A 26,690-nucleotide genomic window follows, 5' to 3' on the forward strand; every position below is an offset into this window, starting at 1 on the left:
TGTTCACAAGGACTTTAAGCAGAAACCCCAGACAACTTCTTTGTTCCTTTGCGCGATTTCATGTATTGCTCAAAGATAAAACTACATTGTTGAGTTTCTCTTACACTCTTCCATGAACGTATACATTGACAAAATTAAAGGGATTTCCTCAGCAAATGCTCTCATGAAGTATTCATCCAGTTACATAGTTTTAACATTATGTATCAAAAAAGTTGCTCAATGAGCAACAGTGACATCTCCAATAAAATAGCATATATAATATGTTCTGCAGTTTAAGCAACACTTTTAAACAGGTACGTTATTTTGAAGGCCAAGACTTCAGGTGATCACTGGAAAAAAAAAAAAAATAATGCAACTAATCTTTGGTGAATTCAGAGAATTTGAGGGTTAATTTCAGAAAAACAAAAATTTCATGATCAGACTTATTTCCTTGAATCAGGCAATTCCTTTTTCTTATGACATTATGCAAAATAGTGGTTCTTTGTCCTTAATACCAAAATAAGATGGTTGTAAAATATTCTATTTGACTTTTTATAGTAATTAAATAAACTGTCACTGAGTATACTGAGATTCTTGTATTTAAGATTATACATTGGATCCATGCTAACATTTTAATAACCTGCATAGTAACCTGGATTTTGTTTTTTAATCATGTGTATAGCATAAAGACATCTCAAAGAAACTGCTAAACAGCTTAAAGTTAATAATGTGACAGAAAGTTCAGAGGCTTACTCAAGTTAATATATAAGACAGTTTGTGGGTTTGATCCTTATAATGTCTCCATATGTCTGTGTTTATTTATTATTTTTTTTTCAATTGAGTCGCTTTCATACTGTATATGAGTCAGGCATGACATCTAAAATTCAGGTGTGAACTATTCTAAATACTAAAATTAAAACAACTAAAGGATTAATTGTGAGTTTTCTTCTGTAACAATAGGATGAGGAAACATGAAAGTTTTGCAAAATATATCTCTCTGTCAGGCCACTTTAGCTATATCTATGACCTTTGTTCTCAAAAGAGGTGGCACATTCTACCTTAACATTTGGGCCAAGCACTGCAAATACTTTGCCCATATTGGTTGAAGTGTTTATGAACCTTTTTTTAACCTTTCAGCAAATCTAACCTCAGCATAAGATTTCTTAACACAATTTCTGTTGTCTAAGAAATGCCTTATGCTGTCAACTGAATGTTTATGGCTGATAATGGTAAAGATAAGGTGGAATGTTCTTTTTTTAAAGTACCAGTTCAAATGTACCTCATATCTGTCCTGTATTTATTTCATCAGCCCAGATGAAAGAGGTAGTTATTACTTGTGGCGGTTCATTATCTTGTGGTCTAGTCTTAAGATGAGAAAATGCCACCACTGGCCAGCTGTTTTACTGACTGATTCAACAGCATCGTACAGGCTCATGTGCTTGGGAGGGCACGTGACTGCGCAGACCACATTGCCATTTCAGCAAATTTACGAAGAGTTCTGGATCTGTGATATGATATACATACCATTTATGCTGATCACCAAGAACTTTCATCTTGCTGTTTTGTATAGCAGCTAAACAACTAAACCCGTTGCTTTTCAGAACAAATAAATAAATAAATAAGGTGAGGGCATCTGTGGAAAAAACTTCTTCCACCCCAGCAGCTGTATGAAGTATTGCTTATAGGCTGGGATTCACTACCTAGTTATCTAATTCAGAATTTGACATCTCGGCTCCCTCTGACATCAGGGAGGAAAATACATCCAAAGTCTCACCAGGCTTCCTGCTGGGATGGAGTAAACCCCTCTGTAAATTTGTCTTTCTTAGATGTCAAAAGATTGGGTGAAGTGAATCAATGTCATGTATGTGTAGGGTTTTTTGGTTAGAGGGATGTTTTTTTTCTTGCATTTCTGTCATTTATGGGACATTATTAGTATTGACTCTGGAAGTATATCTGACATCATGTCTAAAAACAGTGAGATGTTTGGCTGTTCTTACCTAGGGACAGGAGCGCTGGAATTAGCCACTGATTGTCCAGACAAATCCTTTGAACTCATGGGTTTGATCCTGGAAACTGGCAGAAATCTGAATGAGCTCACAACCCCTGTGGGAGGAAAACTCTTTTACAAAGCTTGGGCTGATGCCATAAAGGACCATAGATGTGATGACTGTTTTGTTAATGACCCTACTTTTCTCTCAGGAGCAACATTAGTGAGTATTATGAGTCAATGCTTTTGAGTAGTAGCCTTATTATTTAGATTTGGAATTACAGGAATAAAATGGTCAAAACTTTAAACTTCAGCTGAGAAAATAGAAAGCTGGGGGGGAAAGTTTTAGCCCAAAATAAACTTTTCTTTGTAATCTCATTTACATCAATACAAGGTGGTGTGTTGTTTACAAGAAGTGTGTCTCTAATACTGCATTTCCAATTTATGATATTGCATCCCTGACTGGAGCTGACACGTTGGCAGGATTCTCCTGCTCTTTTTGTGGGAGGTTCCAGCATGGCCAATAAATAAAACTATCTATTCTCTAGAGATATTAAACTGGCAGATTTACAGGCAGTAACTTCACACACAATCAGAGCCAGGTCATTGCATGGAGTACCAGCAATCCCTCTTTTCAAATCTTTTGAGCCAAGTTTCCATTATTGCCGTACACATCCGTCTCCTCCCCTTTCAGCTTTTCCTAGTACTACCTACCTTGAGAGACTGCCTGGAGGCACAGAGAGCCCTTGCCCACTAAGTAATGGAGTGAAATACAGATACATCCACACCAGTGGCAACCTTAGCAAACACATCCTCGGGGGTAAAGGAACTCCACGAGCTTGTCCTAGAACTAATTGAGTGATTACAGAGATATTGTAACATTTCCAATTTAAATGTGTCCAGTTTCAGTGTTTGCTCTGCCTTGCATGAGTTAGGTAGCATATTAAAAGATACAATCCGTAGCCTAATTGTCTCATAGCCCAAACAGATAGGTCACATGCAGGATAATTCAGTACCTTGCCCTCTTCCCTTTATCTAGACAACCTCTTTTCCTCTAGTAAACTGGGAACAGATTTCTTGCTTGGCTAATGAACTCTAAACTGCCTTCTACCATTGCATCTTCAAGCTTGCCCCTTAAATACTATGTGCATGTTAGTGAGATAATGAGTACTGATTTCAGATTCTCTGCATTTTCCAGGTGGAAGAACTAAGACAGAGAAATGTTAAGGTTAAAATTTGCCTTACCTAGCTTTAAAAGTCTCAGAGTTAGATCCCTGAACTAGTAATTTCATGCCACCTTTATATTCATAAAGCAGCTGCAGAAGGCAATTATTCAACCTACCTTATGGTGAGATGAAGTGTCTTCCCTCGTTCTTATTAATTACAAAAATCTATTCTTGTCAGAGTGTAAATACACACTGTGCATAGGTAAAAATGTCATCAAAGCAAGTGTATAACTGAAATGGTAGTTTACATTCCTCGACAGCATTTCAAAGTGGGCACTTCTTCACCTAAAGCCTTTCTGTTAAATTTTACCCATCACTGTTCATTGGGAGCAAACACATACTTTTGAAATACATCTGAAAGTGGGTGTGGTTTTATGGACCAGGATTAATACAAGCCAAGTCGTAAAGTAAGTGGGATATTTTTGGATGTTATTATTATTGCTAGACCTTACAGAGGCACAGAAATGGTGGTAGGTGCCTCACAGAAGACGTGGAGAAAGCTAAGTGCTTGCATGAAGGCACCTGCACCATAATTGATGTGGCATTCATTTGTACTAAAAAATTAAGCACACTCAGGACAACACTCTGGCAAGGAGAGGGGATGTCACAAAGAACTTAGTTATTTTTAAGGTCTTTCACCCTCCAAACTATGGAGAACACAAGCTTTCTTTTAGAAATTGCCCCATAATATTTAAATTCCCAAGTTCTTCAGAGGATGTGCTTGGGACAGTTATTTGCTGATGGCAAATAACACATGAGGGAACATTCTAGCAGTGTGCCAGTATAGATATCACTTGATGGATCCTGAATTAGCAGTAGCATATTAATGAGAAAGCAAATTTAAAATGCCTTATCTAGGCAAATCATTCTCATAACTTTTCACTACCAATTTAAATTCGTATATTACATCTCCAACATAGTATTACTGTTAGTGATATACTTCTTGGAGAAGAGGAGCTGATCACTAAGACATGATACAACCTCAAAATGAAGTCTGAAATTGAAATCGTATCTCTTTCAACACAAAACATATTTGAGACCACATGACTTCCCTTTCATCCACAGACTTTCTTGAAGTTCATTATCAGAATCAGCAGTTAGTGGCTCCTGAGGCACAGCATACTGTCCTGTGTTGACTACTGGTCTAATAATGCATGAAACAGAAGGAAATAAGGGAACAAAAATACAGGAACTGGAGAACTGCTTCCTAGAAAGTGAGTAGAGTGCGATGAACCAAAAGTCTAAAAACAATAACACAAAAATCAAAAAGCTGAGAAAGTAACTGATTCAATGAGAAAGAAGATTAGGAAGTTTAGGTGAAGAAACAAGTGATAAAATACTACTGGAAGTAGCTACAAACATCCTTAGGGTTAGTCTAGTTGTTGGAAGAAGAGACTAGTATATAGGCAGGTAAACAGCATCACTGAGGAAAAAGAATAAGAAGAGAAGGAGGGAGGAAAAAAAAAACCAAACAAAAACCAAGCCACTGACAGTAATCCTTGACGATAATATTAACTGAAAATGAGAAGTCATTATTCATTTGGAGGTTAAAGTAGCTAACTTCAGAGGTCCACAATCTCGGTTTTCTACCTACAGGTGTTAACTGGTAAAAATACTTTCTAAAAAAATACTTTTAGAGGAAGAGATGTGAAATATTGACAAGGCACTAGCAGAAAATTCTAGAGGTGCTGTCTTTGTAAAGGAAATGTTAACAAAAAAGCCACAGCATTCTGATATGTGGGGACAGAACTACAACCTGTATTAGAGATACTATTAAAGCACAATTTATCTGAAACTGGATGATCTCAGGAATGGGTTCTTGTTAATAAATTACAAGAGCAACATTATTCAATAAAATATGCATTTGTCTCTTTATCCAGAATGCATTGATTTCCTTCCATTAACTACAGGGAATTTGGGATTAGGTCCTGGCTGGAATAATTTGACTCCTTTTGCAAGTAACTCCTGAACAAAGAAATGAGCTACAATTTATGAAATCTCTCATTACAAATTATTCATCCAAACCTACTTAAAATCAAATAAGACACTCTTAAATCAACCCTAGATGTGTTTAGCTTGAGACCTGAATTTAGATGGCTTCCAAGTTTCTGTAACGTTCAGCTTCATTAGAAACCAGGGGTGAAAATGAAAATGAACTGGTGATGGAAACTCCCCTTTTCTTCAGTTCAGTTCTCTGTTGGATAAAATGTGCTCTGATTGCTTTGAATAAATAAAAGGAAAAACAGGGAGCTGGGAAATGGTTTTGGGGAATGTGAAGCACAGAGGCAAACCGCGTATGAGATCTGCAGGTGTTGAAATGACTACAAAGGGCACTCGCCTTAAACCTTTATCAAAATCTTGTAATGTTTACACATGCAGGTAAAGGAGCTTTGAAGTGGGCTACAGAGGAGGAAAGTGTCGTTATCTAACACACCAGAGACAGGGGAAATGAGAGGCCAAATTGATTGCTAAATGTTGCTGTGAAAAAAAGAGAAACATCACAGTAATAAAAATTGCCACTTTTTTAAAAAAAATAAAAAATAAAAAAGGCAACCTTGATTCAAGTTACTTCAAATAAAATCTAACCTAGATCTGGACTGTGGAGAGTAAAGACTTGTAAGTGAGGTCCTTGGTGTCTTCACTCATCTCAGCGATATATCTTATATGCATGAGCATTTTGTAAAGGGCCAGAAGGGGTACTGGCTGGCTGGTGGCTTGCTGGAAATGGCTTTGAGGCAATTGTAAAAGTTCTCTTAAAAATTAATATTGGAGCTTCCAGCTCCCATAACTCCTTTCTGCTTCCTTGTTCAAGGATTGTGCCAGAAAACCAATAGCACCATCCCCTTCAGAAGCAGGTGCAACAGCCCGACAATAATCCAATAAAAATCCTATTAGCTGTGTCTCCATGACACTCCTGGTATCCATGGGACCCACAATATCTTTAATGCAGACAATAAATCCAGACCATTTCCTCCTTCAATTGCTCCCAATATGGCTCCACTCCTAGCACTGTTCAGCTAACCTTTTGTTGTCACATTTTCTCATGAATGCTGAATCACTCTCTAATCTTTACAATGAAACAAGTGGAGTCCCCACTAAGTGAAACACATCAGTCAGGTTTAGTTATCCCAGTGCAATTGCATCCAGGTGCATTGCTGTGGATTACAACCAGCAGAGACTCAGCACTGACTGTAAAAAATCACAGTTCCACATCTGCGAAGTTTGGGGAAGGCTTTGTGGTAATTACTGGCTGACCAAAACATCCCAGATTAACCCCGAAGTGGCCAGAGCAGACTACATCTCTAGGTTAAAAGGATGTCTGTTGTGGATAGGAGGCTTATCGTGAGTTAAAGCAAAAATGGTGCAAAACTAATGCCAGGAAAACAGCTTAACCAAAAATGCAAACAAGATCAAAGCAAGGACAAATGCGTGAAGGATGTGAACTGACAATACCTTGTCTTCTTAGACCCCATAGGAGCTACAGGTGCTTGTGGAGGTCCATTGACTTACTACTTTGTTAATCACAGTAGCTGAACCCAAGCTATGAATTAGCTACTTGTGAGTGTGGGACAGTGTGGCATTGCTGAGGAAATGGAAATTTATTGTTGAAACTTGCCATTGCTGTTAGTCCAGCTGCCATCTGTGCATGGCACTGTGGCAGTTCCGAAGGCAAGGCTCACCGTTGCTAGCAGGAGAGCCCCAGCAAGCAGTGCCCACGTACACCAGGGAGTTCAATACACCACCGGCTGCCTTCACCAGTAAGGATGCAGCTTATCTTCATGGCATCTGTATGGCCATGAGATAGATGAGGGGCAAAGCCTGGAGTACTCAGAGACCATTTCAGAGGCTGCTTTTTCAGAGCAGCAAATTATTCTCCTTCGTCCCTATGGATCCTGAAGACCCAGTGCCTACCAATAGATTTGCTTGGATGGAAAGTCTAGTTGCAGCTCAGTTATTTGCAGTCTCCTCCCATCCTCTCAGAAAGTTTAAAGAGAAGAGTTTTGGGAGAATGAATTTGATCTCTGTGTTTATATGAATGCTTACTCTGTAGAAGAGGCAAGTTTTAATATGTAGTTAAAAGAACCAAGAAGTGATTGGAACAGCTTAGCTAAAGGACAGGAATACACTTAGGCTATTTAAAATTCTGTGCACTTTGTTGTGATTTAGACTACCTCTTTAATTACTTTTTACGGCTGGCTGCTTAGAATTGCACATTGTTTATAGACCTATTTCCATACAGGTTTTGTCATATGATCAAGTTTTGAGGGGAACTAAATAACTTTTGTGCTCTCGTTCCAGCAGAGGCTCAGCAGCAGCTCTACCTGTGAATGAAGGGAGGGTGGAAGAGTTCCTTCTGGGGCAGAGGTATATTCCCCTAGGAACCTCCTGGGTGTCATAACTTGTAATGCTCATTATACATGCTCCATGAAGTTGTCTCTGTGACTGAGGTACATGAGCAGTGAATATTTGTCCAGTGAAGCTGCCTTGTGCCGCTCCCCATCCTGCCATCACTTCAACCAGAAAGAGCAACCTGCAACAAGAAGGTCATAAGCCTCGTTGAAAATGAGCGGAGAGCTGGCCTAGTGGGCTGCTTGTATTCTCTATTTGAACACAAACGTGTGTACACAAAGCAAAGAAGACACAAATTGCAGCTCAGTGCAGAAAACCAAGTTTTCCCCAAGTTTAGAAAGGAAACACGATCATTGGCATCTGCCAAGACCACGGATAAAGCGGAGCAACTCACAGTTTTAGTGAATTGAATTAAAAAAAAAAAAAAAAAAAAAAAGAGAGAGGAAAAAAAGAGCATGAGGACTTATAGTTTAAAATTTACAAGTTGTTTGCACAGGAGGTCAAATTAAGGCCACGTGGAAAACTTAAGCTCTGGTTCTCTACTAAGTTCAGCATAATGATCATGAAAGTATGAACAGTACTCTTTAAATGTAGTACTTAAAGCAAGAGTAACTAAGGGACTAGGTGCTGGCTAAGCATCAATGGAGACAGTCTCAATTCCAAAGACCTTCACAAGCTGGGACAGACAGTCAGAGGGACTCAAGAGTAAGAGAGATGCCAGCAGCAACACTGGTTTCAGTAGATGCACAGTGCCCATGTTGCTGAAGTGCTAGTAGAACATCCTCTGTGGATCAGAAGACCAAACCAGTCATTCTTGGTCACGAAAGCCACGATTCTCATATTGCCAACAATCACCTAGCAAATACTTTCTAAGGGTGTGAGGGTCCCATCCTTCCCCTGTTGGAAGGTACCCCTGAACTCCTTTTCTTGCCTGTTTCAGCCGACATGAATATGTGATCAGCTCATACACATTCCCTGTGTAACTGATGTCCTTCATCTCTTTGCTCCTCAGAGACTGCAGTCACTTCCCTGCCACCTTTGTTTTCACTGGGCTGAGCAATCCCATGAGATTTTGTTTCTGCTTGTTCAGTTGTTCCTCTTGCTAAGAGCTCCTCTGGTACCTTTGCTAGTTCTGAAGGCCTCCTCTGTATCACTTTTGGACTTGAATCACCTCCCTTGGTCACAGATACCCAGAAGTACACACCTTTCTAGTCCACACTACACTGACACCTTGAATTTACCATATTTGCAGCTTTTCTGGGATTCATCTCCGCTTTTAGGAGAATGGTCTCCACCAGCCTCTAGTTACAACATGCACTCCATATGCTAGAGTTGTGAGAAGTAAATGAAAGAATTTGTATTGGAAGATAGACTAATGGGATGCCAAAAGTAATTATATTTTTAATAATCTTTACAGATAATGACACATTATTAGTGAAACCCAGAAGAGAACTGAGGATGCAAGAGGTGAAGCCTCTTCCTGGCAGCCAGATGAGTGGTGTGGTTGGCATCTTCATCATGTTTGCTCAGGGTTTGTGCAATATGGGCCATTTTCACGCCACCTTAATAGTATACAGGGACATACATGGATGCATGACGCAGGTTTTACACACACAGAGACATGCACGGGTGTGCAGACACACACAACACATTGTGTGACTTTCTCTGAGAAACTTGAGAATGAAAAGTATCGATTTGTTGTAAAATATTATTACTTATCTAACATGCAGAATCCAAGTGCAAAATTTAATTCCTTTCCTATCTTCCCATCCTGCACAAAGATCATCAATACCTTAGTGCTGGCATCTTTAATACAGTGTTTACCTAGGTACACATTTAAAAATAATTAAAAAAATATCTTTGTTTATAAAGCTTTGCCAAAGCTGTAAGATAATAATAAAAAGTCTTTTCCTGAAACTTTACACTCCCAGTGTCATCCATCCCTACGACTTTTTAAGTTCATAGTTCTTTCCTTTTGATAGCTGGCTTCTCTCAGTCCCATCTTTTCCCTCCCAGATATACCAGAAATTAATATCCCCAGCAAGATATTTCTTCATACACCTTGCCAAATATTCTTCAGTGTAATTTTATATATATATATATATATATATAAAATGCATTCCTTTAGGCTTCACATAATCTCAGGATTCACCATTTCCTGAGCCAAAGGTGCATTTTCTCACTAAACCCATCTGTCTGATACAGTTCACATCTACCCAACACTTTCTGGCATTCCAACAAGAAAATTTTTGTGCTTTTCTTTTCTGCTTGCACTGAAATGCTGTTTCCCATGGCTGTCCTTGTTTGTACTTGAATGACAGAAAGATGAAAAGCGACTAAATTAGTAAACACAATCAAAAGATACAGGGGTTTGAATATTTCTAACTGCTGCTTAAAAGGAGTATGGCATAACTTAATTAGAGTAGGGCAGATGTTTAATTGTTCAACTATTCCCATTAAGTCTTGACTTGTCAGGGAAGGTCAGGCTCCCTAAAATCCCTAGTTAGTACCTTTGGGTACTCTACAAAATTACCAACAAAATGCTTTGGGACTGAGCTCCATTGAAAGAGCGTGAGCACATTTATTCAAAACATCTCCAGAGAAGTGATGTACCTTCCAAAACAGATTAAGGGCTTGCTTTAGATTGAAAAAAAAAAAATTATTTTTAGGTTGTCGTTTCTGACTGAGGACATTAAACACAAAGAAATAATAACTTCTGAAAGAAATATTTTTTCCCATTTTATTTGCTCAGTCTGTTCCTACTGACCCTTTTCCTTAGTCAAATACATTTTGGTCACTTTTATCCATTGTATTCCACTCATTCCTTTGCAGCTGTCTAACAACTATATTCTATCACATCAACCCTACTGCACAATCCAGGCTCTTACAGCCTGCTGTGTACACACAGCCAGGCCTGGGACAGCCACTCTTTCCTTATCCCATTCCAGGTGGAGGTCTAGATCTGGCAGACAAGGCATGAGAATATAACATAAAATGTAAGAACAGGAGGTCAAACCAAAGGCTTATCTAGCCCGCTATCTTCTTTGTGCTAGGATTTATAGCAGATGGTTAAGCAAATAATTCTTATCTGAGCAATGATGTAGTAGAATCATACCCTCCCCTTGGTATAACCTCTCTTTTCCACCATCTTATGAACTTTCCAAGCAGCAGCTTGTTTCTCAATGACCACATTTAATAATTAATACCTGACCTCCACAATATGTTCTGGCAATGAGTTAGCAGTTTAACCATGCATGTTATTGCAAAGCAATCAATCATCAGATTTGCTTTAAACCTACTGCCTAACAATTTCATTCAGTGTCCTCTGATAGTTATTTTTTAACCATCAAAATACCAATTGGTATTTGCTATGTAATTTCCCAATAAAACATTCATGATTTTATGGACATTAGTCACAACCCAGCATTCGCTCTGGCTGTTGGATTTTAAAAACATCAAGACAACAGCCTAGTGCCCCCTCAAATGGAAGTCAGTCTGCACCGCTGTAACTTTTCTGCTGTTCTCCCATATCCTTTCTGAGACTCCTTTCCAACACAGACAATTCATGGACCTATACAATAACCAGTATTTTTTGGTGGATTTTTTTTTCCCTAGTAATTTCTAGTATTTTATTCACATTTTTTACTACTTTGGAACATGAGGTGATACTGTCAATGATGTTCAACACTGACTTCAAGATCTTTTTCCTGACTAGAAATTAATCTTTGTGCTTTTACTGTGCACAATTTCCCTCCACATACCAGGAATTTATCAACAAATAGAGTGGTTCAGCTTGGCTCATGACACTTTCTGATTGTGGGGAGGAGCCCTAATGAAAATACTTCTCGGTGACCAGAAATATTCCCACAGTTGAGCACAGCATTCCTCCTTGTCCTAGCTGACATGCTGCGTAATTAGACAAAATGTAAACCCTATTTTCAAATTTCAATGCATTCAAGCTGTTGTTTGATCTTGTTAGCTTTTTTCCCAAGGTCGTTACGATGTTGCGGTGGGGAGGAAACGTCCAATAGGACCCAGAATTCTCCTTTTAATCCCATTGTTAAAACAGCACCAAACAACTCTCTCTCTTTGGACAAAACCCAAAATCTGTGCTGATTCTTTTGATTAAGATTTTATGATTCTTGTTCATTAGGAACAATTTCCAAGGTCTCATGGAGACATGCTGTGAGCTTCAGCAGAAGTCTGAGAAGAACAACTCAGATTTTCTGTAGAAGAATCCATTTACACTTAGCAGTGCAAATAAATTGCGGAATCCCTTGGAGACCTGCTCACTCATTTAATTAAAACAGGGGGTTACCATCAGGTTTCTGAGGGAGCCTGTCTCCACCTCTCCTTTTTGTGTGCCTGACCTGAAGTCCAGGTGGATGTTCTAAACCACCCCATGAACATGCTCTGCTTCTGCAGGTAACCGGAACTGCTTCTGCCTTATCAAAGCAACAAGGTAATGCTTTCTAAGCATCATCCTCAGGCAGAGCTTTGAACGCTAAACCACTCATAAAAGATGAGAAGATAACAATACATAAGTCATCTGAAGAAAATGGACTGAAGGTTAAAAGGGATCTGATTAGATTCTCTGGTACTTTTTAAGCACACAAGCTGCAAAGCTATCCAACATGGATATTTGCCTCCATTGCATCAGCTTTTTCTTTCAGAGGGTGAACATGACAGAGTAACTCAAGCCTTCATCACTGTCACATGGGGTTATTCCCCTGCATTCTCCATGAACCCACATTAGCATTGCAAAAGAACTGTTTGATCACTACACACACACAGGAAAACACCAGCAAATAAAACCCACGGTGAAATTCCTCCCTCCTGACTGAAGATATCTGTGGTATTGATACTTATCTACACAAGTTGTCTGGGTTCCTACTATAACTGACTGAATTGTAACACTATTATCAATAGTGTTAGGGGCAAATTCCTCTGACCACACTTAGACATAATTTCTGGTGAGATTAATTACACCCTCAAATTCATATTGTGCCCAGACAGGGACCAGATAATGGGAACCTAGAAACCTAACCCACACAGACACTCATGCACGATAGACACCTCAAGACAGGGGAGAGAAACTGCAGCCCTTGTCTCAGCTCCTGGATAAACACAAAATTTTGAAGACCAGCCCTTTGATGGAAAAGTAGGAAGGTCCAGCCTTCACTCCCTGAAGGTGTGGCATGGCAAGGGGTGAGCTGAGATGATACTGATGTTCATCTCCACTCCATCACTATGGCGCACAGCATTTAATCAGCCCAGTATCAAGGAAATCACTTGCAATCTCGGCTATTAAAAATATGCCAAAATGAAACGGCCATTCATGCAGTGAATTTAATAGAGACAGAGGTACACTGAGGAGCCAAGAACTCCCTTTGAGGAAGCCCTGATTTCCTAAAGCTGGCTATGGAAAGGTTTATTTTAACTGCCAGCCAACAGTACGGGTACTCTAAAGTATTTGGACATACATGAGTATTTATAGGATTCCTGAAACAAGTATAAAGTATCAAATTATTCATACAACAAATGGAAGCAGCCAGATGTATATTTCCTCTGTTTATCCAATTTACTCACTGTTCCCTGAAATTTGTTAATAATAAACTCCTATTTCTTTCCCTCTTCCCATATGCACCATTACTAACAAATAATGAGACTTTAATACTTTAATTAATAACTTCTGGTAAGTCATTTATCATAACATTAAATAGCATAAAGAGCTAATTAAGCTGCTCAGTGAAATTCCACTCTAACAGATGTCTACCTGTTCATACAAAAGTCACCCAGATTCTTAAGAAAAAGCTAAATGTCTTAAACATTTTCCCTTAAACAACACTCTTGTTCTGGTGTGGGTTTGGATTTTTTGTTTTTATCGGTAATGCTGCAGTCATAAATAAAGCTGAAGGAGCTCAAGAGAAAGCAACTACTGAGCAAATTACCTTTTATGGAATAAAAATACAGTCCAAACTTTTGCTTTGGACTGATGTCTCAGCTTCAGTTTTCTTTCACAAGGAAGTGAAATTTGGCAGCATACTATGATGCTCTATTTAAAAGAAGTTCAATTTGTGGGTAGGTTTGAGAGCCAGAATCTCACAGCTTTATTAAGGTGCTTCTTTATCTCCTCTTGTTTGATTATTTTTTTTTCTCCACAGTCAAAACCAATATCCTTAGAAGGAAATCCTGGGCATTTCTTCCCATTACCATACCAAAGCAATCCTTCCTGCTTCATGGTTTAAACTAATCTTTTAAGTATTTGGAGTTGAAGAGGAAATACTCCTCAGGGCTAGTGCTTTCAGAACTACTGCACGCAGGTATCATTTTCTGCCTTTCTTTGAAATCCATGTCACCTTGGTCACTCTTGAAGACAAGACCCTGTGAGGTGGCAATCACCATGTTCTTTAGAACTCTTTGTATTTCTTGAGAAGAAGAATAAAAAAATAATTCCTTTTATAATTAACTTGATTGTATCTAAACATCCCAGGCAGTAGAAGCAACTGCAACATGTTAGAAGTAGAAATGGAAAAAATTATGACAACCATGAGAGTTACAGTGGGCTCTTTGCCACCTCAGCCACATTCTGTGTTTTCTATAAGGGCTTCCTATATTTTCCTTGGGAATTGGTTCAGTTTTTAACAGGTTCATTTCTTTAACATATGCATTTAAAAGTATGCCTGAACAAGATATACAGCCCAAATAGCATTTTCCTAATTAGGGCTATCAAGTATTTTTAATAAGATGTCTATTTTGGTTGCGAAGTTTGAACTTGGCTATTTAAAAGACATTTGTCTGAGTCCATTCTTGAGTCAACCGGTAAGTAAATCTTTCTCAGACCTCAACAAGGTTCGAGATGTATAGGCTACAACATATCTGACCAAATTTAGGCACTGAAAATTAAACGAGCCACTTAATTTCATGCATCTACATTTACCATGGTCTCACTTTCTTGTTGGTGGAGATCTAACCAGTATAGAGTGAGCTAAAGGTGGTTGGCTGGTGAAGTGATAAGTGAACCTGCCTTATGGATACCCTCATTTCATCCAATGGATGTCCCTGCTGCATTGCAGGTATCACCCCAAGCATCACCCCTACTGCCAACAGAGAGAAAGTGGAGCTTTAAAATGCAGTTCATCAAATCCTGAAGACATTTAGTCAGATGGGACAGACTTTAAAATGACCTGTTTCTCTCGGTTGACTGAAAAGGAGCTTGAAGAAACTGGTTCAGTTACAACTTAGATGTGTAAAGCGGAGAGAAATGTCTGTTCTGAGGGAGCAGTGCTGGGGCAGCTCCGCAGTTTCTCATGCTGAAGGCAACGTGGAGCTGCCCATCAGAGCCAGTGCTGGTCTCCTGCTCCTTGCTAAGGCAATCTCAGCACTGGCACCTAACAGACTCAGTAACACTCGGTGGTACTAAATTTAAATTAGGAAACATGTGCAAATTAAGGTATTTCAAGAGACAAAGTCCTACTGACTTTTTCATTACCTCAGTAGAGATGTGATTAGGTCTTCCTCTGAGCTGAAGATATGACTTCCAGAGGTTTCTCCTAAACTGTTATTCTGTGAGTCCAGTCTATCGTTGGGTTGTGTGCACTTGAAAATTTTGCTTTTATCTAAAACACATCTTCTAGAAAGGGTTATGGTTGATCACATTATTTTCCATTGGCTTTATCAATTCAATTAAGGACCTCAAAAATACCCTTTATGTCCTCCTTTGGAGCATGAAAGACAGCTTGCTAAAGCACAAATTGTTACTCTTTAGGTTGAAAAGTGATGTTTGTTTTCTTTCCTCTTGCATCTCTGGGACTAAATACACGTCTATACATCTGAAAGATTATATACAGCAATTTATAGGGTAATAATATTTTGTGATTGCTCATTTTCAGTTTGAGATATTTTTGTCCATACTGATGATTGCAAAGAAGATGCAGCAGTAAGCTACTTAGACCAGTTGAACAGCCTAGTCAAACACGAAAAATACCAGCTGTATTTTTCCTTCATATATATTCAAATATATATTGAATTTGAATTGAAAAAAATATTCAAAATATAATTCCTTCAATATCCAGGGAGCTTCTGGTTTTGTTCAGAACATCCCCTGAGATTTCAGTGATACCAACCAAACCAGCATCACAGTCAGTATACGAACACATATTGTTCTCCCTCTCATACAATCGTTCCAGTATTGTTAGCATAAGGAAAAAGCAATCTTCATATATAGAAATCTCACAGTTACACAGTGTGTAGGGGAGATTCATGGTTATGTTATTGGCTGTACATCATTTTACTTGCTTTTTACACAAGTGGGTTTGGGGTCATCCATCTGCGGTATTTGCAATATGTATGCACGACTATTTTGCTCTGCAAGACTGGTGAATACATGCAAAGAGGTAGGACTTGTGTTTTTTCCTTTGATGGGGAGCCCTTTCAGAAGCTCTCAGCTTGATTGTGTCAGGACAAGGCTCTGGGAGTGACCTCTTGCCAACTGCACATCACAGATCTCAGCTATAACATTTTGTGGATGCATGCTAAAGGAGCAGGTTGCTGTCCCAGTGCTGGTGTCTGTATATATGTGAGCATGATCCAAAGAATCCAAGTTTTACACCTGTAAATTCCAACACTGGGGAAAATTTGCATCAACTTTTCCATGCTTTTGCTTTCTCCCTGTTTTTTTAAACGTAAGAACAAGAAAGACCAAATTAAGTTCCTATTTCTCAACCTTTAAAAAGGTTGGATGATATTTTCCAGTTTTGTTACATAGGAAGTTCAAAAAGCAGGTAGCTTAAGGCCTGTTTCTGGTCTAAAAATCTGTTATTTTCTGGTTCTGTCAACTGTAAATGAACACTTGGATTCATTCTCACATTTTCTTGACTATTCAGTTAATGCAGAATTATTTTTTTCTATGTAGCTTACTAATTCTCTTACATTTGGCTATTAAACTTTGTTACACTACAGTAGTATTTAATAATACTGTTGTAACTGTCAGAATGACTATTCAGTCAAGAGATGCTGCAAAAGCAGCCAGGCCTGAGACCTTTGTTTTCCTCCAGTCTTCATATTTCTTATATATCCAATTGCACTTTAGGACATCAAAAGTCTGAAGTCTGCAAGGCCGCTTGTCACAACCCTTAAAAATATAACTTGATGATAGAGCTGAGAAAAAGGGAAGGGCAAGCAGAAGGAACACTGACCTTGGAGGGAGGAAAAAAAATCAGTTTGATTGAAAACAGGTTTGAAATTTGTCCAGAGACAGCGCGCGCGCGTGCACACACACACACACACACTTTATAATTTTATTTTTTTTCTTGGTGTGTGTGATCATATAAGTTGAGTAAAAAAGAGAAAAGTAAAAGAGAAAAAGTCTTATCCCTTCCCATGGGTGAGCTCCTGACATTGTTGTACACTTGACAGCCAACCATCTCTGCTTGACGGGGCTTGTCATCGCCAAGCCTCCAAATTAGCTGGAAACACATCTGTCTGTTTTGACTGGAGCCAGATTGGTTCCTCCACACTTGAAAAGGCTGTGTTTCACTTCCTGGCACCACTGGACAGGTTGCAAATCATAACCACTGTAATTAGAGAGCAAGCTTCTGGATATTAAGCATGCTGGGCGGGAGGAGTTGGATATGGCAGGAGAGGGGGAGTGTGAGGGGCAAGGAAAACAGGGGAAAGACCAAAAGGGCTTTGGGCAGAGCATGATGACGGGACCACTGTCTGCTGCTGAGTGAATGCTAAATTTAATGCCACCGCATTATTGCAACAGGCTTGCTGCACTACTGTGAGGTGCATCTTTATTTTAATTCTTTTTGGGGTTAGGGAAATGCAACAGGTTTTTGAGGGAGTAACCTGCCTCTGCTTCAGCAGGGCTGTCTACAGCAGTAGAGTTTATTTATATTCTGCCCATTACCTAAATGCACAGAGGAAAAGCCTCCTTTGTGTCGCCTGGTCTCTGCAGCAAAAAGCGAGCAAGCCTCTGTGCTCTTTCTGCCTGTCCAGCCATGGGAAATCCTGCTCCATCTCACGGTGTTTTTCATTTCGATTATGATTATTATGGGTTCAGAACACACCAGCAGTGGCTGGCCTTTCTCCTCTAATTACCATGCATGCACACCACTCCCCGTGCTCTGCAGAATAAAGAGCACTTTGTTCGACAGCCCCTCCAGACTGCCCCTGCTGCCTGACACGAGCCCAGGGAAGCTCCTCTGTTTCTTACCGTCATTTCCCTTCATGCTCCACACCCAAGACTTGTCCAGACCCCAGAAGGACTGAAAGCACTCCCCAGAGATGCAGTTCTTGGTGGAAGCCTGTGGTGCTTAGTTAGCCCGTTTGTGTCCCACCTTCTCTTTTTCTTCTTTAAAGAAAAGGAGTAGGGACCAGCCTGGAATCCAAAAGCCCAGCAGGAAAGGATTAAAAAATGGCTTATCTTGGGAAAGGATAATTAATAATTATAAGAAGCTTTTAGCTCATGGATGAGGCTTTTATTTTGTTCCCTCCCATCAATTAAAAAACTCTGTTTTAAGGAGAAGGGGTGTTGAGAGGTTACTGAGTGACTACAAGAGTAATCAGTGTCTATTTACACTAGCGACGTGTGCGATGCCTGCAAGGCTGGCAAGCTCAGCTACAGACCAGAGCGCGCTGTGTAAACTCCCCTCCCAGCTGTTCCCCAATACTACTAAGGACTAAAACCCATCCCTTTCCCCCTCACCTTCCCAACCACAGAAGATGCTTTCAAGAGGATTTTTAACCTTTTCTTTCAAGGTAGTATTACGTCTGCAGTAGAAGACAAAAAACAGAGTCACACGGGCCCGCTTGTACGTTTAGAGAACAGCCTCAGAGATTCCCAAAAGATTGTTATTACCATATTTCACAGCACTTCGTATCACCGTGACCTAGAAGCTCAGATATTCACCTTTGACCCAGGCATGATAAGAGGCATAGACAGCATTCCTCTGATAGTTAAGGTGGAAGAGTTACGATGGTGCGCTGAGAGCAAAAGAAGGGGTGGCCCCACTGTGATTTAGGGTTTGTAAGCTCCTTATGATGAGAAGAATTCACAATGAAAGATGTTTTATCATGAGGTGATAAATCTTCCTGACAATGCCCGTTTTGTGCAGCCGTGGAACAGGCTTCCTCAAGAATAAACTGAGCAGAATGCGACCTCTTGGGATCCTAGTACAGGGGAGGAAAATCAAAGGTTAGCACAAGAGCTCTTAATTTACACGCCAGGCAAGGGGCAGCAGCTGAAAGAAGAAAGATGATCTAAATGCTGAGTTGGCTTTGTTTAACTAAAGAATATGGTGTGCCCTTGATTTAGTTAAATTAGGGCAATGTTTTTGGTTGGGATTCTTGACCCGTGCCGGCAGGGTAGGCTGAACCACTGAAGCCTGATTTCCAATAACGGAAGGAAGGAATGCCTGTAATTAAGGGGTCCCAGGGTAATCAAAACAGTGCATGGCACACAGACAGATCGGTGGTGTGCTGTTGGGATCCAGCCGTCTTACACAAACACCTGCATTGTACCTTCTCTTACCAACACGCAGAAAACAGTCCTTACCCCTGTGAAAGACACAAACCTCTTAAAGCCCTTGAGGAAACTACATCTACCTTCTTAACATCCTTCACTGCGACCCTAGAAACCAGTGGGCAATTCAACTACCTGTGCCTCAGCTTCCCACTCTACAAAATTTATGTGGTATATCCTGTCTGAGATTTAGATCATGGCTCTGGAGGGCAAAGGGAGAGAACAGCAGGTATTATAAACCTTGACTTGAGCAAAAATTTTGACAGTCTCCCAGAACATACTTGCAGCCAAATTGGCAAGAGACAAACTGAATAAACGGTCTGTGATGAGTGTGGAAAATCAGCTCGATTGCCAGACTTGTAGTGTAGTGGTCAGTAGTACAAAGCCCAACCTGTGGCCAGCTGCCAGTGACACACCTCAGGGACTGCTGCTGGGGACACCACTGTTCAAGCTCTTTATTAACAACCTGGACCAGGGAATGGGGTCCCTTCTCAGCAAGCTTGTGGATGATATCAAGTTGGACTGAGAGGCTGATACGCCTCAGGGCAAAGCTCTTATTCAGAGGGCCTGAATTAATGGGCTGGCAGAAACTTCCCAAAGTTGAGTCCAGTACCTGCAATAGACTAACCCCAAGCAAAAGGGCAGACTGGGGTAGATGACCCTGAGCAGTCCCTTCCAACCTGAATTATTCTGTGCTCCAATTCACAGGTGGCTTTTCAACTAGCAAGAAGAACCTGGCCATGTTCTTCAACCTCTTCCTCCATCCAGATCGCCCATTCTCATTTTACCAACCCAGCTGCCTGAATGGTTTCTGCCCTTTCAGAACACACAATATGAGAATAATTATCCCCCAGGTACCACACAGCTACAAGTAATAACAATTAAAGTGGATAAAGGGCTCTGAGTCCCAGGCAGGGCTTTCTCTGTAAGCACAATGTATAGAGTGTTACAAACCTCTGCATTTTATCAGGGAACAGATTGTATCTGTATGGTGATTATTGTAACTGATGGGTGGTAATACATATTACACTGGAATTTAACCATACCGTATGTATAATTACATCTGTGACAATTTCCTGATGTGAGCGTAAGCCTTATTGCCTTCAAAATGCGGTGTGCAGTGCTGGGTGACAGGAATGGTTACAGCTGGTAGGCTGACACTTGAGTTTTCTGTGGTTTATGTAGCAAGCCTGCCTGAAGAAAATACATATCAAAAATTTCTGGGTTCAGCAGCTCCCCCAGCTCAGTGCCCTGAAGCCCCATTCCCAAACTTCAAAGCCAAGCTGCCTTGCACAGGGCCAACACTCCAACCCTGAGCAGGACTACCACAGGTCACGCTGCCTCAGCCACCTCTGCTTACCTTACTCATAGCTGTCCTGCACATCACCCTAATCATAGAATCATAGAATGGTTTGGGTTGGAGGGGACCTTAAAGCCCACCCAGTCGCACCCCCTGCCCCGGGCAGGGCCACCTCCCCCCAGCCCAGGTGGGTCCCAGCCCCAGCCTGGCCGTGGGCACTGCCGGGGACGGGGCACCCACAGCTGCCCCGGGCAGCCTCTGCCGGCGCCTCCCACCCTCACGGGGAACAATTTCTTCCTTACAGCTGATCTAGATCTCCCCTCTCTCAGTGCAAACCCATTCCCCCTTGTCCCCTCGCTACAGGCCCTGGTACAGAGCCCCTCTCCAGCTTCCCTGTCGGCCCCTTTAGGCACTGGAAGGTGCTATAAGGTCTCCCCGGAGCCTCCTCTTCTCCAGGCTGAGCCACCCCAGCTCTCTCATCCTGACTTCACAGGAGAGGTGCTCCAGCTTGTCTTATCAACTTCATGGCCTCCTCTGGACCTGCTCCAACAGGTCCATATCCCTCTTGTGCTGAGGACCCCAGAGCTGAATGTAGCACCGCAGGGGAAGTCTCATGTGAGCCAGATTCATCCCACAACACTGCATCCCAGCTCCCATGAGGGAAAGGTCCACCCAAGCTTACTGGATGCTCAACTGTAACTCAAAACAGATAAATACTCCAATTCACATAGATTGAAAAAAATACCAACCTAACAGTTCCTGTCACATCCGCAGTCCCCGAAGACATGGTGTGTGGCATCATGTGTGGCACCACACTGCCCTGGAGTCAGATGATGTTTGTTAATGACAGGCATCAATTTTCCACAGGGCTTGAGCTCCACTTCTGTCTTAGTTGCCAGAAGCCGCAACCTAGTTGAAACCCTCCAGCTAGGTCATATATTGGATAATAAACTATGTCTTGCAGAAGAGCTGGGTCTCAAGGTGCAAAACGTGGTTGCAGCAGCACTAGAACCACAAGAGCTACCTGCCTTCTGCCCAGGTTACTTCTGCTGTGCCAGGTTCCTGCAGTGCCACGATGAACATGGGTGACCAGGTGAGGCACACCAGAAGGAAGATCATTTGGAGGTACAAATAGTCTGCATGTAGCTCTAATACTGTAAAAGCCTTTTCCTTTTCTCTCTTCTGAATCACAGTAAAATTTTACAAATTGAAACGAGCAAGACTTCAAACATAATTTAGTTGGAACCATAAAAATCGTTCATTTTTGATGAAGTAAAATACTGTATTTGGTTTTTTACATATAGGATGTAAGAATGCAATGTATGTATGTAAACTAAATGAGATAGTACTGGCATTATATTCCACTTTAAAATATATATATTTTTTTTAATTTTAAGTAGTCAAAAATCTATTCAGGAAAAAAAAATCAGGGGAAAATATTTTTATCTTCTATAAATGAAAAATTTAACCTGATGGCAAAAACTTCAATTGATGCCTTTCACCATTACCTGCTCAAAATGTCTGACTATTCCAACCCCTGGAATATTTTTTCACTTGTTATGAAATTGTATTTCCAGGAGACACTATTTGTTTGAGAAATTGAGACCAGAAAAAAGCAAGTGGCGGGAAAGCAGTCACAAAAACGGTGAAATCATGAAAGATGAACATCTGAAATCATGAAAGATGAACATCTGTATTTTTCTTGGAACAGAGGCCTTTTCTACACAATTTAGTCCTATTCACTTAGGTAGACTCCTATAGGGATATATGGGTTCCTTTTTTTTTTTTTTTTTTTTCTTTTTTTAATGCAGTCTAGAGTTTCAGATGCACAGTCCTTTGCTGGACGTGACTCAGAAGATCAGGTTAATTTCTTGTACACGTGCAAACCCAGCCGTGTGTTTGTGCAGCTGCAGACCACTCACCTCCCTGGCTGAGCACCACCATCTCTTTCTCACTGATGTCAACAACTCCTTCCTCTGCCTTCGCCAGGAGATAGACGTGTCCATGGATCATTCGGAGGCAGAGCAGAGCATTCAGACGTGCAGCTCACAGGCTGGTGAAAACGTGTTTGTTACCTATTCAAGGCAGACCAGTCATTTCTCAACATGAAGGCAATTTTTATTCATTGGTTATTTAATTATCAAAAAAATGTTGTTTATTAAAACATTAGCTTGGACAAAAATGTTATTGCATAAATAATCGTGTAATTAAGGTACTTTCGTTGTTCAAACCCACTGGGAAGAAAAAAAAAAAAAAAAAAAAGACTAAGCTAGGAACCGATGGTTATTTGTTATAATTTGCCTGTTAAGTTGCTTGGAAGTCTTTTTTAATGTTAAGGTAACGTCATTACAAAGATTTACCTGAGCCATAAACCTTAGTATTAGAGCAGATCTGAATCCTATAATCTGTAAAGTCTGATGGTTTTCAGATTCTGCTTTTGCGATTCAAGCCACAATAGGTCCAAGTCCAGCACTGTATATTCATCTGAACTTCTTCTGAGGTCACAGCAGAAACGAGATTTTGTATTCCAACTAAATAATTCTAATACCTGGAACCACCCAGGTGATCTTTTCAGGTATGAAGTAGTCCTTGAGTGTCAATAAATTTTTTTAAGTGCCAGTGAATTTAAGAAATAACTTGCTCAAGGCAGTAAGTTATGGTCCTCCACCTAGACCTGTCCATGTATTCCAGTTTTGAGGCTTATTCTAACCACCATTGAAAACAGTAATGCTCTTTTCAGGTTTGGTTGGTAGTACCACATTCACCACTGCAAAGGAACAGAGGCTTTATTGAAAAGAGGGGAACAGAAAAGAAAAAACAAAAAAACCTCACTGATTTCCTCACCAGGCTGCTAGGAGAAGAACTAACCTCATCAGCTGTAGATGCTCATCAGAAACATTTGACCATTCTGCAGACACTGAACCACCATCTGGTGTCAAGGGCATTACTGCATCAGTGGTTTGGAATAAAGTATGTACCCAAAACCAATCCAGAAGTCGTATTTCCCCTTTCAACCTGTGAGCTGTACCCAAAATGTTCATATGGAAAAGCCAGCTTTAAGCTCACCTCAAAACACAGCTTTAATGATAGTCTACTTCTCTACCTACCACCTACCTTTAGGACTTGGACATGATAATAGGTAACTTTATATATATTTTTAAATATTTATATTTGTGTGTGTCCCCAGATATATGTATGTACATATATGCGTGTGTGCATAGCTGATAAAACAACAAAAAAGCAAAAGACTGAAAAACATGGGCAAACTTCAGTAACCTTTGCCAGAGGTAGTGGAAGAAGGTTTTGTTAATATTATGATTTGCAGGGTTTTTTTCATCACTGTTTTAAAGTAATAAAGAAAAAAAAAAAGGTATAACGGTCAATCAAAACCACAGTTAATCAGCTTTCAACAAGATATGTCATGAACTGAAAAATTAAATTAAGCTAAAATAACCCAAAGTGACCTGTGTCAGTTCCCTGCTCACCTGCATTAAATTACTTGTACACCCAAGGGCTTGCAAGATCACAGCCTTATAGCAAATAAAGGTGGCTGGAACCTGGAGAAATTGTCCTCTCCTGTGTTTTTCAGCCCATAATATATGGACTACTGAGTGTCTGGAGGGTGTCAGAATGGTGTCTGAAAAAGGACTGCTAAAATTCTTGTAAGAGCACACAGGAGCACAGCCCCAGGAATGTAAGGGGGAAAGGAAAACAAACAAAAATCCCCAACCTACACAAACAAACAAACAAAGAAACCCACTACCAAAGAGTAAGGAACACAAGAAGAAGACATGATGACTTCTCGTTGTCGAACCCTCTCCCTAAGAAGTTTTTGTCATAAATAAAGCTTGTCTGAGTAATGATGCATGAGATGATCCTTGGATATTTTTACTTTTCTTTTCTTTCCTTTTTTTTTTAATTTGAGTTTGTCCAGACAGATTAATTTATCTGGATTTTTAAATTTGGGAGACAGTGATCTATCCTGTCACCAAACCAGCTTCCCTAATTATGTGACCCTGCTCAGAACCAATTTTTCCCCCTACTATCCATGACCCCAGTATACTGCTGGTCTTGCCTTCTACTAGCACTTACCAGGGGGTTCCCAGAACAAAGTTTCCTCTTTCTTTTATGATTCCTGTCACCAAAATTATACCACCTTGAGAAAAAAAGCTATCAGCTGGGGGGTGTGGGGGGGTGGGGGGGTGGCTGTTGCCCCCATTTTTACACTTTATAAAATAGAGCAAGTACAAAAAATATGATCCTACACTTGGAAGCTTCAGAATAGCTGTAACAATGTTATTATTGTCACATATGAAATGGAAAATACCAAATAGAGCAATTGATTTCTGTTACAGAATAAGTGCTTCTTGCTTCTCCTCCAAATTCAGTACCCATGCAGAAGTGAGGTACTATAGCTGCAAGCATGAAACCTACACAAACTAAAGTCTGCAACTAGTATTCTTGCCTTATTAGTGATGGGAAGCATATTCTCTTTCCATTTTTGCTATCTTCCAAAATGCCTTTGAAAACAGAGATGTGAATCTAAAATAATGAGAGATTTTCCTGGCAAAGCCATGTTTTAAATAAATTATTAGATGCCAGTGAAGAAACATCACTTCACAGCTAGTAAATCAATGGTCTTTTGATTCAGGCTTCATTGAAGAAGGTCATGTTATGCTAAGGAACGGTAACTACGAGTATCTAATAAAAGCCACCGGTGTCTTGTCGGTTGACTTGGCAGCTGTGGAAACACAGTGACCTTGCAGCAGAAGGTGAGGGTGTGAGGCTGCACCCCCACAAAGACTTAACCATAGGTAGGTTTATTCGCATGAATGTTTCATTGTTGACTTATCAACATTACTCACAGGAGCAACATTATTCATGTGCTTAATGACTGAAGAATCACATTTTCATACGCTAGCTCAAACCTTTAACCAAGAGCCTGCTCCTTGGCATGCAATGCTTGAAGATTTTGTTTTGTTCTATTTTACAAAATGCGAAGGCATATCAATATTAACTGGAAAAACTCCAGGTACAAGAGCCAAATGTAAATGGACGTATCATTACCAACCAGCAGGACTGTGACTGTGTTAGCATGTAAATACATAACTAACCTTAACATGAAGTCTGAAATTATACCATGGAAAGTCAGTGGGCTCCCTAAGCGTCTGCCAGGCTGGAAGCTGTGAATAGCTGGGCTACATTTATGGATGTGCCTGTACTCCGCACCAGGAGCGCTCAGTAATTTGTTACATTTAATGGTTTCCTTCCTGATGGCATCAGACCTTTTCTGCGGTGTGAAGTGTTTGGAAAGCCATCATAACATGGCAGCCAATGCTTCCTTATCATCCCCATTACAAGGGAAATTCACTGCAATGGTATTTGCCTCAATTAGTCCATAAGAAGCTCAATCAAAAAAAAAAGGTGGTGAAATTATTGGGAAAATTAATGTTGATTTTCTTTGATGCTGGAGCAGGCTGTTAAAATGCCGTAGTGCTCAGAGCAAGGCTGTCAAATGATATACTTCCAGCGTATGCCATTAAAACAGAGCAAATACTGCTTGTTACCAAGAGCTGCCACAAATCTTCCCATTGAATTTAATGGGCTTTAGATCAAAACCTTTCTGGTGTGTTTTCCATTTCAGCTACAGGAAGATACCACAAATACAGCCTCATCTTGAGAGGTATGGAGTACCTGTTTCTTCCCACCAATACAGGTAAGACAGCGAAACTTTGCTCTCCTCCTTCCTCTTAATAAGCAAAGTACGTGGAACAGTGGGAAAAATGACATTATCAAAGGTAGCACTTCTCCCAGTACAAAGCAATGTCATTCTTTTGGCTTCAATAAACCAATGCAAGTTTACAGCAGGCAAGCTCCGCTATAGAAGTCTACCTAAGTGAAACAGCTCCAGCACAAAAATACCCCAAAACCCCAAACAAACCAAAAAATCGTAACACCTTATAATGAATATATTAAAAACAAATCCCTGTGCTGATGGCTGTCATTCTATAAGCCTTCCTCCATTTACTATATAGATATACACTTTGTGCAAGTTATTTTCCCCATGATGTTTTGTGCATAGAAAATGCAAAGCTCAGGCATTAATAATAATCATAAAAACACCAAACCCAACAATAACAATAATTATGGAGCCAATTCGACATGATGGCAGCAATAACTGCTTTTGAAACCCTGTGAGTGTAAAAGTCTTGTTTGTTTTATGAGCCTGCACACAGTGCTAGTCTTAAAAATAAGAAATGTTCTTTCCAGCTCAGATTTTATAAAGAAAAAAATTACATCTTTAATTAAGATTTATGGCAT

Source organism: Falco rusticolus, chromosome Z, assembly GCF_015220075.1.
Source record: "Falco rusticolus isolate bFalRus1 chromosome Z, bFalRus1.pri, whole genome shotgun sequence".
NCBI classification, from domain to species: Eukaryota; Metazoa; Chordata; class Aves; order Falconiformes; family Falconidae; genus Falco; species Falco rusticolus.